Source organism: Apium graveolens, chromosome 2, assembly GCF_009905375.1.
Source record: "Apium graveolens cultivar Ventura chromosome 2, ASM990537v1, whole genome shotgun sequence".
Lineage (NCBI taxonomy): Eukaryota > Viridiplantae > Streptophyta > Magnoliopsida > Apiales > Apiaceae > Apium > Apium graveolens.
In genome coordinates, this window is record NC_133648.1 from 53974832 (window position 1) to 53991145 (window position 16314).

The 16314-nt window shown below is 34.7% G+C and overlaps 1 non-coding gene across 1 annotated transcript; it reads right to left on the reverse strand.

Moving 5' to 3' along the window:
• Positions 1-14703: 14703 nt before the first annotated feature.
• LOC141709915 (small nucleolar RNA R71) lies at positions 14704-14810 on the reverse strand. The gene has a single exon (XR_012570469.1). It is a non-coding gene; the product is annotated as a small nucleolar RNA R71 (small nucleolar RNA).
• Positions 14811-16314: the final 1504 nt, after the last annotated feature.

The following is a 16314-nucleotide window of genomic DNA, read 5'->3' on the forward strand; positions in this document are numbered from 1 at the left end:
ATGGCTAATATGTTTTATGTTTAGCTTTCAGATCTTACTTGAACAGGATAAATCAGTACTTAACTGTTGATCAGTACTTATACTGGAAGTCAGGACTTAAGGATATCCGTACTTATGTTATCAGGAGATAATCATCAGAAGATAGATATCAGAACTTAAGTGCTGAAGGACGATCAGATAAGGACAGTAGCTGATTAAATGAAAGAAGATCAAGATAAACATAAGAAGAGATATGCATGAAGAAGGAATTCTGTAAAGAATAGAATACTTGGAAGAAAAGATATCTCATTGATATATTTTAGGAAGCAGAATTATATTCCATATCAATTAGCGATTATCTTGTAACTGTGTAGTATATAAACATAGACATAGGGTTTACACTATAAGTGTTATCATTATTCGAGAAGATTATTCATTGTAACCCTAGCAGCTCTCGTGATATTGTTCATCACTGAGAGGTAACAGTTCCATACTGTAACAGAGTTTATTATTTCAATAAAGTTTGTTTTCTGTTACTTAAGTTCTTAAAGTTCGATTTGAGTGTACTATACACTGTATTCACCCCCTCTACAGTGTGTGTGTGACCTAACAAAGATTTTCTCAGAGAAACATTTGTAAGCTGTATTCTTAGCATTTCTCTGCAAACTTAGTTGTTCATATTTGTAAGCAGCTGTGAGCTAATTGCTACAAAGAGTTCTCTTGATATAATATATATCTCTGGTGGATACATTCAAATCCACCAGAAAATTTTTAAGGACTTGTGTTTTTAATTACTTGTGTATTGATTCATTCCAAGTTATCATTCCGCGGTTTGCAAATCAATTCACACAGTTATATATTATTAAGATAGAACATTTTATATCTTTATGAAAAAGTTTCAAGAATTCCATTCAACCCCCCTTCTGTAATTCTTGTCGCATTGTTAGGGACTAACAACAGACGCGTTGAGCAGGAAAGAGAGATTAAATTTGTTGACTGTACAAGAAGAGTTATATAAGGAATTTCAAAAGTTGGAGTTGGAAGTCAGAATTTGTAAGCCAACAGAAACGAAGATGTAAACTATGACCTTTCAGCCAGAGTTGTTAGAGAAGATAAAGAGATGCTAAGAGGAGATAATGGATCTGGATATCAATAGTTTGGTATGAGAAGAATTATGCACCCAGAAAGATGATCAAGGTATTCTCATATTTTCTTTCAGAATTTGGATTCCCCCAGTGACAGACTTAAAGAATGAAATCCTACAGGAAGCCCACAATTCAAAGTATTCAATCCATCTAGGGAGTACTAAGATGTACAGAGATTTAAAGGAGAAGTATTCGTGGCCAGATATGAAGAGAGAGATTGCAGAATGGGTTAGAAAATGTTATACAAGTCAAAGAGTTCAACGGAGCATCAATGTAATATCCGGGATATGGCGTGTGATTTTTTTTGTCAATAAATATATATTATGTGATTATTATATGAATTTTGATGAATTATCTGTTAATTGGTATCATTGTTTGAATGTGTATATATGGTAAAATTTGAAAATTTTAATTTTTATATGTCCAAAATAAAGTATAGATAATTTTGAAATTTTTCTATTAATTTTATATGTTACTATATGATTTTATAAATGATTTATAGATTTAATAAATTATTTTTTCCGAGTAATTATAAATTATTTTGTATAAACGGGAATCGTCCAACTTCAACCATTTTTACTACCCAGAAGTCTCGGGAAAACTCTTTTCCAACCTAATTTGATTATTCCGAGCATTTTCCGTGTTTTGATTTTTTCGATCCGGGATACGGTTTTACCTGTGCGGTTCCCGGCGTAAATTTTATGATATAATTTTCGTTTGGTAAATCGATGAAACCCCCATTTTTGAGAAACATGATATTTTGATTAAACTTTTATATTATCTTCTCGTAATTCGTGTAACCTAAGTGCTGAGACCAAGACTGTATGTACAAAAAGCCCGGTTTTGATAATTATCCTAAAACCGGTACCGAATTGGATCAGTTTTATTAATACTTGACTATAAATATTCTATTTTTATATCCGATATGATCCAACGGGGTACCAATATTACGTAAATATAAATAGCCAATACAATGTTGTATTTTGTATAGATAATCATAAACAAACAGTAAAATTATATAGTTTCCAGAGAAAAACCCTACAATTTATCGTGTTCTTCATAATCAAAGGAGGATTCGAATGTGTTATTGAACTCCGATTTTTGCGTGCAAGTATTCAAATCAAAGCTCTTGACGAGACAATCAAGTTTTACAATCTATACCAGTAATTTTCTATTTATTTTATTAAATTCAAATTTAATTGATTTAAAATTATGACTTTTTGATTTTGAATTTATTTATGTGATTTGATGATTGTATGTTGTAGATCATGAAATTCTGGTAAATTTGGTATATTATATGTTGAATTTTGAGTTCAATAACATAGAGAAATTTTGGTTTGATTCTCGAAATTAGAAATTAGGGTTTGAATTTCGTATGAATGTTCTTAATTCGAATTAGGCCTTTTCTTCTATGGGTAAAATCTGATACCACCAATGCATTCAGGATATTCCCAAGAGTCGATTTGTGCTTTTTAATCAATTTGAGGAGTTTGATTTCGACTAAACCGGAAAAATGAAGACTCGCCGGCGACGGCGAATTTCTTCAACATTTTCCGGCTGATTTCTTGCATGTTTACAGTGTTTAGACGTTCAGATAAGTTAATGGTAGTTCGTTCTTGAGTTCTAGAGGTTCTGGTAGCAGTTTGAAGCCGGCTACTGAAGTTCCGACGAGGCGGGGGGTTGCCGGCGACAAACTTCGGTTTGGCCCCCAGAGGTTTTAGAAGTGGTGACTTTAAGTCACCAAAGTTTCAGAATTAGCAAATTGACCCTGATACTTTTAAAAACTTACATTTTTCACCTTACGATTGAAGTTTGGAAAACTGACACTTTAACCCTTTTATAAATTATTTTTTAAAATTTATTTTTATCGATTTATTGTAATTCCAAAAATCCTTTTTAATGATTTGAAAATTCAAAAACAAATCTAAATTATTTAATTAATTAATTTTAATTAATAATTAATTAGTTAATTGGTCAATTAATTTAAATTTTAATTGATTAATTAATTTAATTATTTATTGATTAATTTTAATTTATTATTTAATTAGATTTAATTATTTCTTTTGATTTAAAAATTCCAAAAAATAGTTTTGAGCTTTAAAATATTTTTCTAAATAATTTTCAAGACTCGATAATTATTCTCAAATGATTTTTAAAGCCAAATTCGGGTATTCGAACCCTGTTAATTGTTTATAAAATGATTCGTTGACCCGTTTTAACTCCGAAAAATATTCAAAAATTTGTATTGAATACTAGAAATATCATTTTTAACCCCGAATCCTCTTTCAAAAGTTATTTTAATACCTTGTGTGCTATGTGCTATATGATTGATGTAATATATGCTTATATGTTTATTGTTTGACTGTTTTGGTCATAAGTTTCAATCCGTAAATCAGATTTGGGTGAAACGAAATGTAGATAAAAGCTTATGACGTCTATGTGCCAAATAGAATAATATGAGATTGGGTATTAATAGATACTTATGATACCTAGCAGAAAACCGAGGCGTAGAAAAAAAGAAAACAAGTGATTAGTAAATAGAACCGAGGTGTAGAAAAAGAAAGCAACTGATCAGTGAGTAAAAGCGAGGCATAGAAAAAGAAAACAAGTGATTATTAAGTAGAACCGTTAGATGAGTGCAAGTGAAGTTGGAAATCATTTGTGATAATGCAAGTATTCTTAAACCTTATTGAGATATATTGCAAGTATACCCTGATGTTCATGTTTTATATTGCAAATGCTTTAAATACCTGAGTTATACCCAATGTTAGCATGTGATAGTTGGATTGCTTAACCCTAACCCTGATCATATCATTTGATACTTGAGTTGTGAGCCTTATTCCTTGTAAACCATCAATTGTTGATTTCCCATGATACTAAACCATACAAATACGATACTACTCCATAAATACATATACACCATACACCAAACACTGGAACAGAATTGCCTGAACATATAGAGACATATACATTCTACAACACCTTGTAACATCAAAGAATTAAACTCTGTATAACCATTGAAGCCATTCTTCATACATACCGTGATATAGCCTAGTGATACACAAAAATTATATTATGCTCTAAGACAAATGTTTTATCAATATTAATTATGATTCTCTTTTATTGAATTACAATGTTTACCATATTGAATTGATTTAGAATTGGAAAGTTTTATTTTATGTGGACCAGATTCGTGGTCAGACCAGGTTCATGGTCGTATTAGGCCAATGTGTGCTTTGGATCCAGTTTATAGAGCAGAGTTGTGTGCCTTGCTCGGGGTTAGTGCGTGATTGATCAACAGCCTGACCCTGGTTTTAAAATTTAAAATGAATATCCAATTCTAATTAATGTTTAAAAAGGAACTTCATTTCTCTGAATCATTTCAACTGATATTTGTTAACCTCAGTTATTGTCATTATAACTTGCTGAGCTAGTTAGCTCACTCTTGTGAGTCTGTTTATGTTATTCTACAGTTGAAAAGAAAATGGTTGGTAATGAGGATCCCCGGTCCAGTGTGCGAGCTAGGATTCCAGGTTGAGTTGGATCGAGCTAGCAGGAGCTTTATGTTGTAATTTGAGTTATGCAAGTTTGTAAGAATAATTTTATTATCAGTTTTAAGTTAAACTAGTTGGGAATTGGTACGATGTAATAAAAGTTAAGGGTGTGGCTTGTTTTCATACTTTAATCTGTTGCGATCCGTGGTTGTGTAAAGAAGGGTCATTGCTTATAGTATTTTATATACATGTTTATATTGAGTGTTTGTATTGTGAACCTCAAACTTCTGACCCGGGTTTGGAGGGCATCACAGGTTTGGTATCAGAGCTACAGGTTATAAGTCACTGCAACAAGCCTAGATTGTTGGGATTGGGTAAAGGGTTAGGAATAGGAATAAGAAATAGAAAGATAGGACGTCGAGAGGTTGAGTTCGACTATATAGTAGGTTGTCGGCATGGGTCGTGTCATGATTCAAGATTTTTATCTTGCGATGTTGATTTTCAGATAGGAGCGGATGCAGATCCTATTATCCCTATACCATTTGATCATTTAGAGCCTTCTGTTCATGGACCATCACCCCTATCTAGAATTGATCCGTATTTTATTCTTCTACCAGTGTTAACTGTGTTACCTTTTATTGTGACAGCTGCACCTTTTTGAGCTATTCCACCACCCCCTGATGTGAGACCACATATTCGAGAACCCCTACTTGCTGATTCTTGTTCTATCGGACATTCATCTATGAGTGTATCTTTTTAGTTTACCCCACCCTTTATTCCATACCATCAATTTGAGACTTGTATTAAGGAGTAACAGCACCTACAAGGAAGGACTCGAGAGCTACAACATATTGTGAATACCGAGGTCTGAGAAAGGTGAGAAGGAGTTTAGAAAGAGGATTTATGTGTTACGTAGGATAACTGCTACCAGGTTAAATGGAGCCACTAGTGAGCATGCCACCCATGATTATCTTGTGGAGTGAGCTAAATGGGTTTTAAAGGAGTTTAAGAAGATTGAAGATCCAGAGTTTTCTTGGAGTTAGATGATGGTGTTATAATGAATGTGATATGTATAGTAGCGATGTGATTTGATACCAGCAGACTTTATTTTATAGAATAGACTTGTTGACTATTGGATAAACCTGTTGTACTTAACGATAGCAAAAATGATGATAGGAGTATTACCAGTATGGAAGAATTAAAGTAAAGTTACGAATAAGATAGTATGGAACGATAACTAAAGTTTTCGTCGACTAATGAAGGCAGAATTGACCCAATAAGGGGTAGAAGATAGATTGAAGTGGATGGACTCTTATGTGATTGTTTCTTCAATTTGGTACCTTATTATGGTTAAGGAGGACAACAACCCACTCATATAGTAGTGACAACCAGATATGCAATTTTTAAAATTTTAAACGAGTTTTCGAAAGAGATTTTCTTAACAAAATTTTTAAAAGTTCTTTAAATAAAATAAGTTTTTAAAAAAATTGGTTGTCAAGTTACTACCTAAGTTTCTTGTTTATTATAAGACCCAGATTACCCAGAAGAATACTTGTTCCATACTTAGTATTGTAGACTCAAAGGGCCCAAGTGGACCTGCTATTACGGAAAAGTTTCAAACTTCACGATAAAGGAGTGTGAATCTTGTTTGAGAATGTTAACAACAGAATCAGCATGCGGAGACGTTATTTACCTAATTTCTGAGATTATTAAAGTTTAAAGAATTCGTTGATTTAAAAGAAGCCTGAGCATGATCAAAGAAGGTTGAGCAAATTTCCAGACTTTTCTAAAGGAAGAACATTATTAGCAAAAGAGTCGATATATTGAATGATCAGTGGTTATTCTAAGTCGCATAGACGAAATTTGAAATTATTATTATAAATCCCGTAAGAGCGTAATTATGGACGAGTTATTAAAATATTAAACATGGAGATAAAACGTTAAAGATATAAGACTTAATAAATAGGAATCTAATCATAATGATCAATTTATGACGACATTTCAGTGAACTTTCTGAAGTTATTATATGACTCGGAATTTGATCTATTGATCGAACGAGTTATGAAGGTATACATAAGTAAAATGAGGATGGTGATCAACGACATCATTCTTTTCTACAATCCTTCTGTATATAATTTTATGGATTCTTGAATAATCATTATAAGTTCTATGAAACAATAAGAAAAAGAAGATTGCTGTATTCCTCTCAAAATCACTTTCCCCTCAAGTTTTGCTTTCAGATTGAGACAAGTAGTGTTATGGTATGACGCTTTATCAGAATAACAAAGAGTCTGGTGGGACACCACATAATCATGTGTTGTATGCCATATGGTATGAAAGACTGGTCATCTTAAGTACCGATGTAGTTGTCTCATTCATATTCAAATCATTACTCATTATTTCCTTTTTAAGTATAAAATTTATTGAATTATGGATCCTTCTAGTTGCTTTGTGGCACTGTTTTTTTTTTATAAATGTTTTCCAAACAAAAATTAACCTACCAAGAATCAAACGGGTAAAGTTCCAGCTATTGAATTTACATGTTTCAAGTGTGTGAAACCAGGGCATATGGCAAGAATTGTAAATCATCAGCCCTAGTCAATGATGTGCTAAGAATTATGGGATCTACTCCGATAGTGAATAAGTCTCCAAGAGCAATAATTTATGATATGTCTGTGAAAGATGCTATTCAGAATACAGATGTGATGGCAGGAATGCTTAATGGGAATTCCTTATGTGCTTAAGTATTAGTAGAATTGGGAGCAACTCGATCGTTTATTTATCAAGGTTTTGTTGATGAGTTGAATTACCCTGTTAAATTGTTAAATGAGATCATGACTATAAAACTAGCAAATCAAGAATGTGTACCTTTTAACCAAGTATGTACTAATTATATGACTGAGATTTTTGCCAATAAGTTTGTGTTGATTTAATACCATTTAAGGGAGGAAAATTTGACGTTATTCAAGGAATAGACTGACTACTTAAGCGTGATGCTCATATAGACTGTCGTTATAAGAATGTAAGTCTAAAGATGCCGGAAGAGAATGTGATGACGTTTAGAGGTCGAAGGCGAGTAAAGAAATTTTTAACAATGATCCAAACTAAAAGGTTATTATGGCAAAGATGTGAGCACTATATTGATTATTTGATAAATAGAAGTTAGGAGCCAGCAAAAATTGAAGATTATCTAGTAATCAATGAGTTTCTAGACATGTTTCCAGACGAGTTACCAGGACTTCCTCCAGATAGAGAAATTGAGTTTGCAATCGATCTAGCACATGGAATGGAATCCGTATATGAGGCCCCATACAGAATGGCTCCTGTTGAAATGAAGAAATTAACAAAGTAATTACAAGAGTTATTATAAAAAAGAGTGATCAGAACTAGTGTATCCCTATGAGGTGCACTGGAGTTAGTTATTAAGAAGAAAGAGGGAAACATGAAGTTATGTATCAACTATCAGGAGCTCATCAAGCTTACTACCAAGAACAAATATCCATTACCTCGAATCAATGATTTGTTTGACCAGTTAGAAGAAGCAAAGTTTTTTCCAAGATTGATATGAGATCCGGATATCACTAATTGAAGATTAAACTTGTGGATGTACCGAAGATTGCTTTCAGAACTATGTACGATTGTTAAGAATTTCTAAGTAATGTCTTTTGGATTGACCAGTACACCAATAGTACTTATGGACTTGATGAATAGAATCTTTAAGGAATATCTGGATAAGTTTGTAATTGTATATATAGACGATATCATGATTTACTCGAAGTCAATGAAGGACCATGCAGAGCATTTAAGAATAGCCTTGGGAATTGTGAGAAGGGAGAAGTTGTATGTTGAGTTTTCAAGGTATGAATTTTGGTTGCAGAAAGTTTAATTCTTAAAATATATAGTCCGTAATGAAGGAATCAAAGTGGACCCAGTGAAGATTGAAGCTATTATAAATTGGGAGAGAACAAAAACACCAATAGAAGTAAGAAATTTCTCAGGATTAGCAGGATATTATCAAAAATTTGTTCAAGATTTCTCGAATATTACGACACCTTTGACGAAGCTTACCAGGAAAATTGAGGAGTTTATATGAAATGAGAAGTGTAAAGAAAGATTTCAGGAATGGAAGAAGAGATCACGACACCTGTTTTATCACTTCCAAACGATCAAGGAGAGTTTGTAAGGGTCTAGGTTGTGTTTTGATGCAGCACGATAAATTCATTGCATATGCGTTTAGACAACTGCAACCTCATGAGCAGAAGCATCCCATTCATGACAATGGCAGCAATAGTATTTGCTTTGAAAAATTGAAGACATTATCTATATGGAGAAAGGTGTGAGATTTATACGGACTATAAGAGTTTGAAATATGTATTCACGCAGAAGGACTCAATAGGAGATAATGAAGATGGTTGGAGTTGATCAAGGACTATGATTACACGATTAACTATCACCCACGAAAAGAAAATGTAGTGGCAACGCGATAAGCAGAAAGAGAGAAAGTAAATGTGTGGACTGTACCAGAAAAGTTATTTAAGGAATGTCAGAAGTTGGAATTGGAAGTCAGAATTTGTAATCCCAAAATAGCAAAGATGTATAGTATGGCCTTTCATCCAGAGTTGTTAGAAAAGATAAAGTAATGTCAAGAGGAGATAATGGATCAGGATATTAACAGTTTAGTAGGAGGAGAGTTATGCACTTAGAAGAATGATCAAGGTATTCTTAGATTTTTCTTCCAGAATTTGGATTCCATCAGTGATTGAGTTGAAGAATGAAATTTTACAGGAAGCTCCTAATTCTAAATATTCAATCCATCCAAGGAGTACCAAGATGTATAGAGATTTAAAGGAGAATTATTGTTGGCCAAAAATGAAAAGGGAGATTTCAGAATGGGTTAGTAGGTGTTATATATGTCAAAGAATTAAAGCGAAGCATCAGAGAGCCAGTGGATTATTGCAACTGTTAGAGATTTTAGAGTGGAAATGAGAGCATATTGCAAAGGATTTTATAGTTGAATTACCAAGAACAAAAGAGAACCACGCCGTCATCTGGGTTATAATGGACAGACTGATTAAGTCAGCTCATTTTCTGGCTATTAATAAAAGATTTTCACTGCATAAATTGGTTCACATGTATGTGAAAGAGATAGTAGTTCGTCACGGAGTCCCTGTGTCCATTATATCGGACTGAGATCCACGACTCAATTCAAGATTTTGGAGAAGTTTTCAGGAATGTTTGGGAACCAAGTTGAATATGAGTACAACTTATCATCCACAGACTGACGGCCAAAGCAAAGGAACAATTCATACCCTTGAAGATATGTTACGTGTTTATGCTATTGATTTTCAAGGAAATATACAGATCAAGCCAGAAGGGACATGGAGTTGCAGACAGAAATATAGTATTGCTGAAGGTGTCACCATGGGAAGGATTATCCAGATTTAGAAAAAAAGGAAAGCCGAGTCCTAGATACGTTGGACCTTTTTGAAATTTTGAAGCGTGTCGGTAAGGTAGAATACGAATTAGTGTTACCCCGCATATGGAGCATATTCATATTGTTATTCAAGTTGCAATGTTTACGAAGTATAATCCAGAATTCTAGGCATGCGATAGAATATGAACTAATATAACTTCAGGCAAATTTGTACTATGGGAGGAATCCAATAGAGATTCTAGAAAAGAGAGGGAAAATGTTGAGAAATAAAGTTATAAATTTGATAAGAGTATTATGGTTAAAACCCCAAAGGTTGAAAAGTCAACCCGGGAATTCGAAAGTTATATGCGTGAAATAGTACCCTTAGTTATTGCTTAAGTGATTCTGGGGACGGAATCCTTTTAAGGGGGATTGATGTAATATCCGGGATACAGCGTGTAATTATTTTTGTCAATAAATAATTATTATGTGATTATTATATGAATTTTGGTGAATTATTTGTTAATTGGTATCAGTGTTTGAATGTGTATATATGGTAAAATTTGAGAATATTAATTTTTATACGTCCAAAATAAAGTATAGATTATTTTGATATTTTTCTATTAATTGTATATGTTATTGTATGATTTTGTAAATGATTTATAGATTTAATAAATTATTATCCGAGTATTTATAAATTATGTTGTATAAACGGGAATCGTCCAACTTCAACCGTTTTTACATTTTTACTACCCATAAGTCTCGGGAAATCTCCTTTCTAACTTAATTTGATTATTCCGAGCATTTTCCGTGTTTTAACTTTTTCGATCCAGGATACAGTTTACCTGTGCGGTTCCCGGAGCAAATTTTGCGATATAATTTTCATTTCGGTAAATCGATAAAACCCGAATTTTCGAGAAACTTGATAATTTGATTAAATTATTATATAATCTTCTCGTATTTTGTGTAACCAAAGCGCTAAGACCAAGACTATATGTACAAAAAGCCCGGTTTTGATAATTATCCTAAAACCAGTACCGAATTGGATCAGTTTTGTTAATGCTTAACTATTAAGTATTCTATTTTTACATCCGATATGATCCAACGGGTACCAATATTCCGTAAATATAAATAGCCAATACATTGTTGTATTTTGTACAAGTAATCATAAACAAACAGTAAAATTATATAGTTTCCAGAGAAAAACCCTAAAATTTATCGTGTTCTTCATAATCAAACGAGGATTCGAATGCGTTATCGAACTCCGATTTAGGCGTGCAAGCAGTCCAATCGAAGCTCTTGATGAGTACACTCAAGTTTTACAATCTATACTACTGCAGAAATATTAAGTAATTTTCTATTTATTTTATTAAATTCAAATTTAATTGATTTAAAATTATGACTTTTTGATTTTGAAGTTGTTTATGTGATTTGATGATTGTATGTTGTAGATCATGAAATTTTGGTCAATTTGGTATATTATATGTTGAATTTTGAGTTCAATAAAATAGAGAAATTTTGGTTTGATTCTCGAAATTAGAAATTAAGGTTTGAATTTCGTATGAATGTTCTTAATTCGAATTAGGCCTTTTCTTCTATGGGTAAAATCTGATACCACCAATACATTCAAGATATTCCCAAGAGTCGATTTGTGCTTTTTAATCAATTTGAGGAGTTTGATTTCGACTAGACCGGAAAAATGAAGACTCGCCGCGACGGCGAATTTCTTCAACATTTTCCGGCTGATTTCTTGCATGTTTACAGAGTTTAGACGTTCAGATAAGTTAATGGTAGTTCGTTCTTGAGTTCTAGAGGTTCTGGTAGTAGTTTGAAGCCGGCTGCTGAAGTTTCGACGAGGCGGGGGGTTGCCGGCGACAAACTTCGGTTTGGCCCCCGGAGGTTTTAGAAGTGGTGACTTTAAGTCACCAAAGTTTCAGAATTAGCAAATCGACCCTGATACTTTTAAAAACTTACACTTTGAAAAGTTATTTTTATCGAATACCTTGCATGCTATGTGCTATGTGCTATCTGATTGATGTAATATATGCTTATATGTTTATTGTTTGACTATTTTGGTCATAACTTTCAATCCGTAAATCGGATTTGGGTGAAATGAAGGGTAGATAAAAGCTTATGACGTCTGTGTTCCGAATAAAATAATATGAGATTCAGTATTAATAGATAATTGTGATGCCTAGCAGAGAACCAAGGCGTAGAATAAAGAAAACAAGTGATCAGTAAATAGAACCGAGGCGTAGAAAAAGAAAGCAAGTGATCAGTGAGTAAAAGCGAGGCATAGAAAAAGAAGACAAGTGGTTATTGAGTAGAACCGTTAGACGAGTGCAAGTGAATTTGGATATCATTTGTGATGAGGCACGTATTCTTAAACCTTATTGAGATATATTGCAAGTATACCCTGATGTTAATGTTTTGTATTACAAATGTTGTAAATATACCTGAGTTATACCCAATGTTAGCATGTGATAGTTGGATTTCTTAACCCTAACCCTGATCATATCATTTGATACTTGAGCTGTGAGCCTTATTCCTTGTAAACCATCGATTATTAATTTCCCAGATACTAAACCACATACATACGTGATAAGTGGCATTTCATACCACTTAGAGCCTCTCATAAAGGCTTGATTTGATGTCTTGAACTCGAGTATTTTGTGTATTTAATGCGTTTTTGAGTGTTTTTTCATTTCAGGGTATAACTTGCTTAGATAGGAGGATTTCATCAAAATAAGCCTAAGGATGTACTTGGGATCAGTTGCGGGGAGTTGTGCGAAGAAATCAGCAAAATCAGAAGCAAACTTGGGAAAATTCCAGAAGGCTTGCAGGCGCCCGCCTGGAAGGAGCAGGCAACCGCCTGGTAGCAGGCGCCCGCCTGGAAGGAGGAGGCGGCCGCCTGGGTTCGTAATTTCAAAATCTGATTTTTAGAATTCAAGTTCTAATGGGCTTCTGTTGGCGCTGTTTCTTGTGGACTCTTATATAAACCTATTGGGGAGACATTTTCAATAACAAGTAACAAGGAGAGAAGATCAAGAAGACCGTTTTAGCACGCAACAACGAAGAAGAGTAAACATACGTTTATCTTGTGATTCTTTTAATTTGTTGTAACAGTGGATGCTAGTTTTCTTTACTCTTTGAACCTGAATACTCTTGTGATGTACTCTGTTTTTATTAAGTATTTTTATTAGTTTATATCGTTGTGTTATTATCATGTTTTCATATGAACTACGATGACGATGAGTTCTATCATGGGCTAATCGCGATCATGGGGTCATAGCGGATTTACTATGGATTTCTTTAGTTAATTGTTTAATACCTTGGTATGTGGTGATCGTATGATATCTAGCATAGGTTGTGCTTATTCGTCTTATGTGCGTCGCAAACATGTAAGATTGCCTGTTAATCTCTTGTGAAGCGACAGTGAATCTTGAGATTTAGAACTTGTCATGCTAGCATAGGTTCATGTATTGTATGCATGATTAGTGGGTAACTCTAACCGTTTTACTTGCCCTGTGTAATTATCATGAATAACTTGGGCTTAAATCGTTATGTTGTCAAATTCTGTAGACATATAGGGTCTCAACATAATTGATGCCTATTCAACTTCTATCTTAATTGTGGATGCTTGGTAGAATGGTATTCGTACAACGAAAGTTGGCATTTATCAGTTTTGTGTTGTTCGATTAATATCATCACCATTACATGCTAAGGGTAATAACAATAAATGTTGAATAAAGTAGTAATGAAGTTATGATCTCATGTGTGTTTAATATTGCTAATTTAAAGTGTTTAATCCTCGTAGTTAATATTAATTAATCAATTTTAATTTTAGTTGTTATTGTCTTGACATTGAAGAGTAATCATACATTGATGAGTAAGTGTTAATTAAATATAATTTATCAGAGTCTCTGTGGGAACGAACTAGAAATCATTCTATATTACTTGCGAACGCGTATACTTGCGTGATTTATTAGCGCATGCTTTGTGCCTAACAAATTTTTGGCGCCGCTGCCGGGGACTCGGTGTTAATTTGTTTAGTTTATGTACTTGCCATCAGTGGTCATTAGGATTCATTGATTAAGACTTGTTACTTACTGCTTCCGGTTGTGTTTCAGGTACTCTAGCGATCGTTTATGCAAACACGTTCTCGCACCCGCAAGAGAAATCTAGATACGGCTTAGGAGACATATTCAGCTCTTGACTTTCCGGAGAAGATAGTTTTGAAGATTCGGATAAAGAGAGTGAAAAGAAAGAACCTGTAACAATGGGTGATCGTATAGTTCAAGCTGATCCAACTCTTATGGACTTTTCTCGGCCTAAAATTGATGACATTCAGTCAAGCATCATTAATCCGGCTATTCAGGCCAATACTTTTGAAATCAAGCCGGGCACTATTCAGATGGTGTAGAATTCTGTTTCTTTCGGAGGTGCTGCGACTGAAGATCTCAACATGCATATCAGGAATTTTGTCGAGATCTGTAGTACTTTCAAATATAATGGTGTAACTGATGAGGCTATCAAGCTGAGGCTATTCCCATTCTCTCTGAGGGACAAAGCTAAGGACTGGTTACATTCTTTACCAGCTGGGTCCATCACTACTTGGGAAGATCTCGGGCAAAAGTTTCTTGTGAAGTTCTATCCAATGGCCATGACTGCAGCTATGAGGAGTGCTCTTACTCAGTTTGCGCAGCAATAAGGAGAATCTATGTGCGAATCCTGGGAGCGCTACAAGGAGATGTTAAGAAAGTGTCCACATCATGGTATGCCTGACTGGATGGTGATCACTGGTTTCTACAATGGTTTGGGGGCCCAATCTAGGCCCATGCTCGATGCAGCTTCTGGAGACGCTTTGTGGGCCAAAAGCTATACTGAGACTTATAATCTCATAGAAACTATGGATGCAAACGAATATCAAAACCCAACTCAAAGGATGATGCCTGGGAAGGTAGCAGGTATTCTGGAAGTTGATGCAGCTACAGCTATTGCAGCGCAGCTCCAAGCGCTGTCTATGAAGGCCGATTCTTTAGCCAACTATGGAGTCAACCAAATAACTATTGTCTGTGACCTTTGTGCAAGCTCTCATGCTACGGATCAGTGTTCTCTTGTTAATGAATCTGTTAGTATGTGAACAATTATCAGTTACCGCAGCAGCCTATGCCAGCTACTTATCATCCTAATAACAGAAATCATCCCAATTTCAGCTGGAGCAATATTCAGAATGCTGTTCAGCAACCATATCAGCAAGCTGCAAGTAAACAGTTTAATCTACCTGGATTCCAGCAACCTCAACAATATGCTCAAAGGCAATCATATCCTCAACAAGGAGGTGCTGCTCCACTTTCTAGTGCTGATTTCGAGGAGTTAAAGTTGTTGTGCAAAAGTCAAGCTGTTTCTATCAAGACCTTGGAAAATCAAATTAGACAAATAGCCAATGCCTTGCTCAATCGTCAACCTGGCACACTTCCCAGTGATACTGAAGTGCCAGGCAGGAAGGAAGCTAAAGAGCAAGTCAAAGCTGTCACCTTAAGGTCTGGAAAAGTTGCTGATGCGGAAAAGCAAAAGATGGGGAAGTTGAAGTTGTAGATGAAGAAGAAAAGCAAAAGGAGAAAGAGGGGGAACCAAGGAAGACTACTATTGAACACACTCTGCCTGAGGGTAATACATGGGAGAAACAACTCTATCCTCCACCACCTTTTCCTTAGAGATTGCAAAAATAAAAGCTGGACAAGCAATTTGGTAAGTTTCTAGAGGTGTTCAAGAAACTTCACATCAACATACCTTTTGTTGAGGCTCTGGAGCAAATGCCTAGTTATGTGAAATTCATGAAAGGTATTCTTTTAAGGAAGGTGAAACTGGATGATCTTGATACTGTTGCTCTAACCGAAGAGTACAGTGCCGTGCTGCAGCAAAAGTTACCTCCAAAGCTTAAGGATCCGGGTAGCTTCATCATTCCTTGCACCATTGGCAAGTTATCATTCGACAAATGCCTTTGCGATTTGGGAGAAAACATCAATCTGATGCCGTTGTCTATCTTCAAAAATCTGAATTTTCCTGATCCGAAGCCCACCTACATGTCTCTACAATTGACTGATCGTTCGATTACATACCCACGAGGCATCGTGGAGGACGTTCTAGTAAAGGTGGACACACTCATCTTTCCTGAAGACTTTGTCATTTTGGATTTCGGGAAAGATAAGAAGATTCCCATAATCTTGGGAAGACCTTTCTTGGCTATTGGCCACACCTTGATAGATGAGCAAAAAGGTGA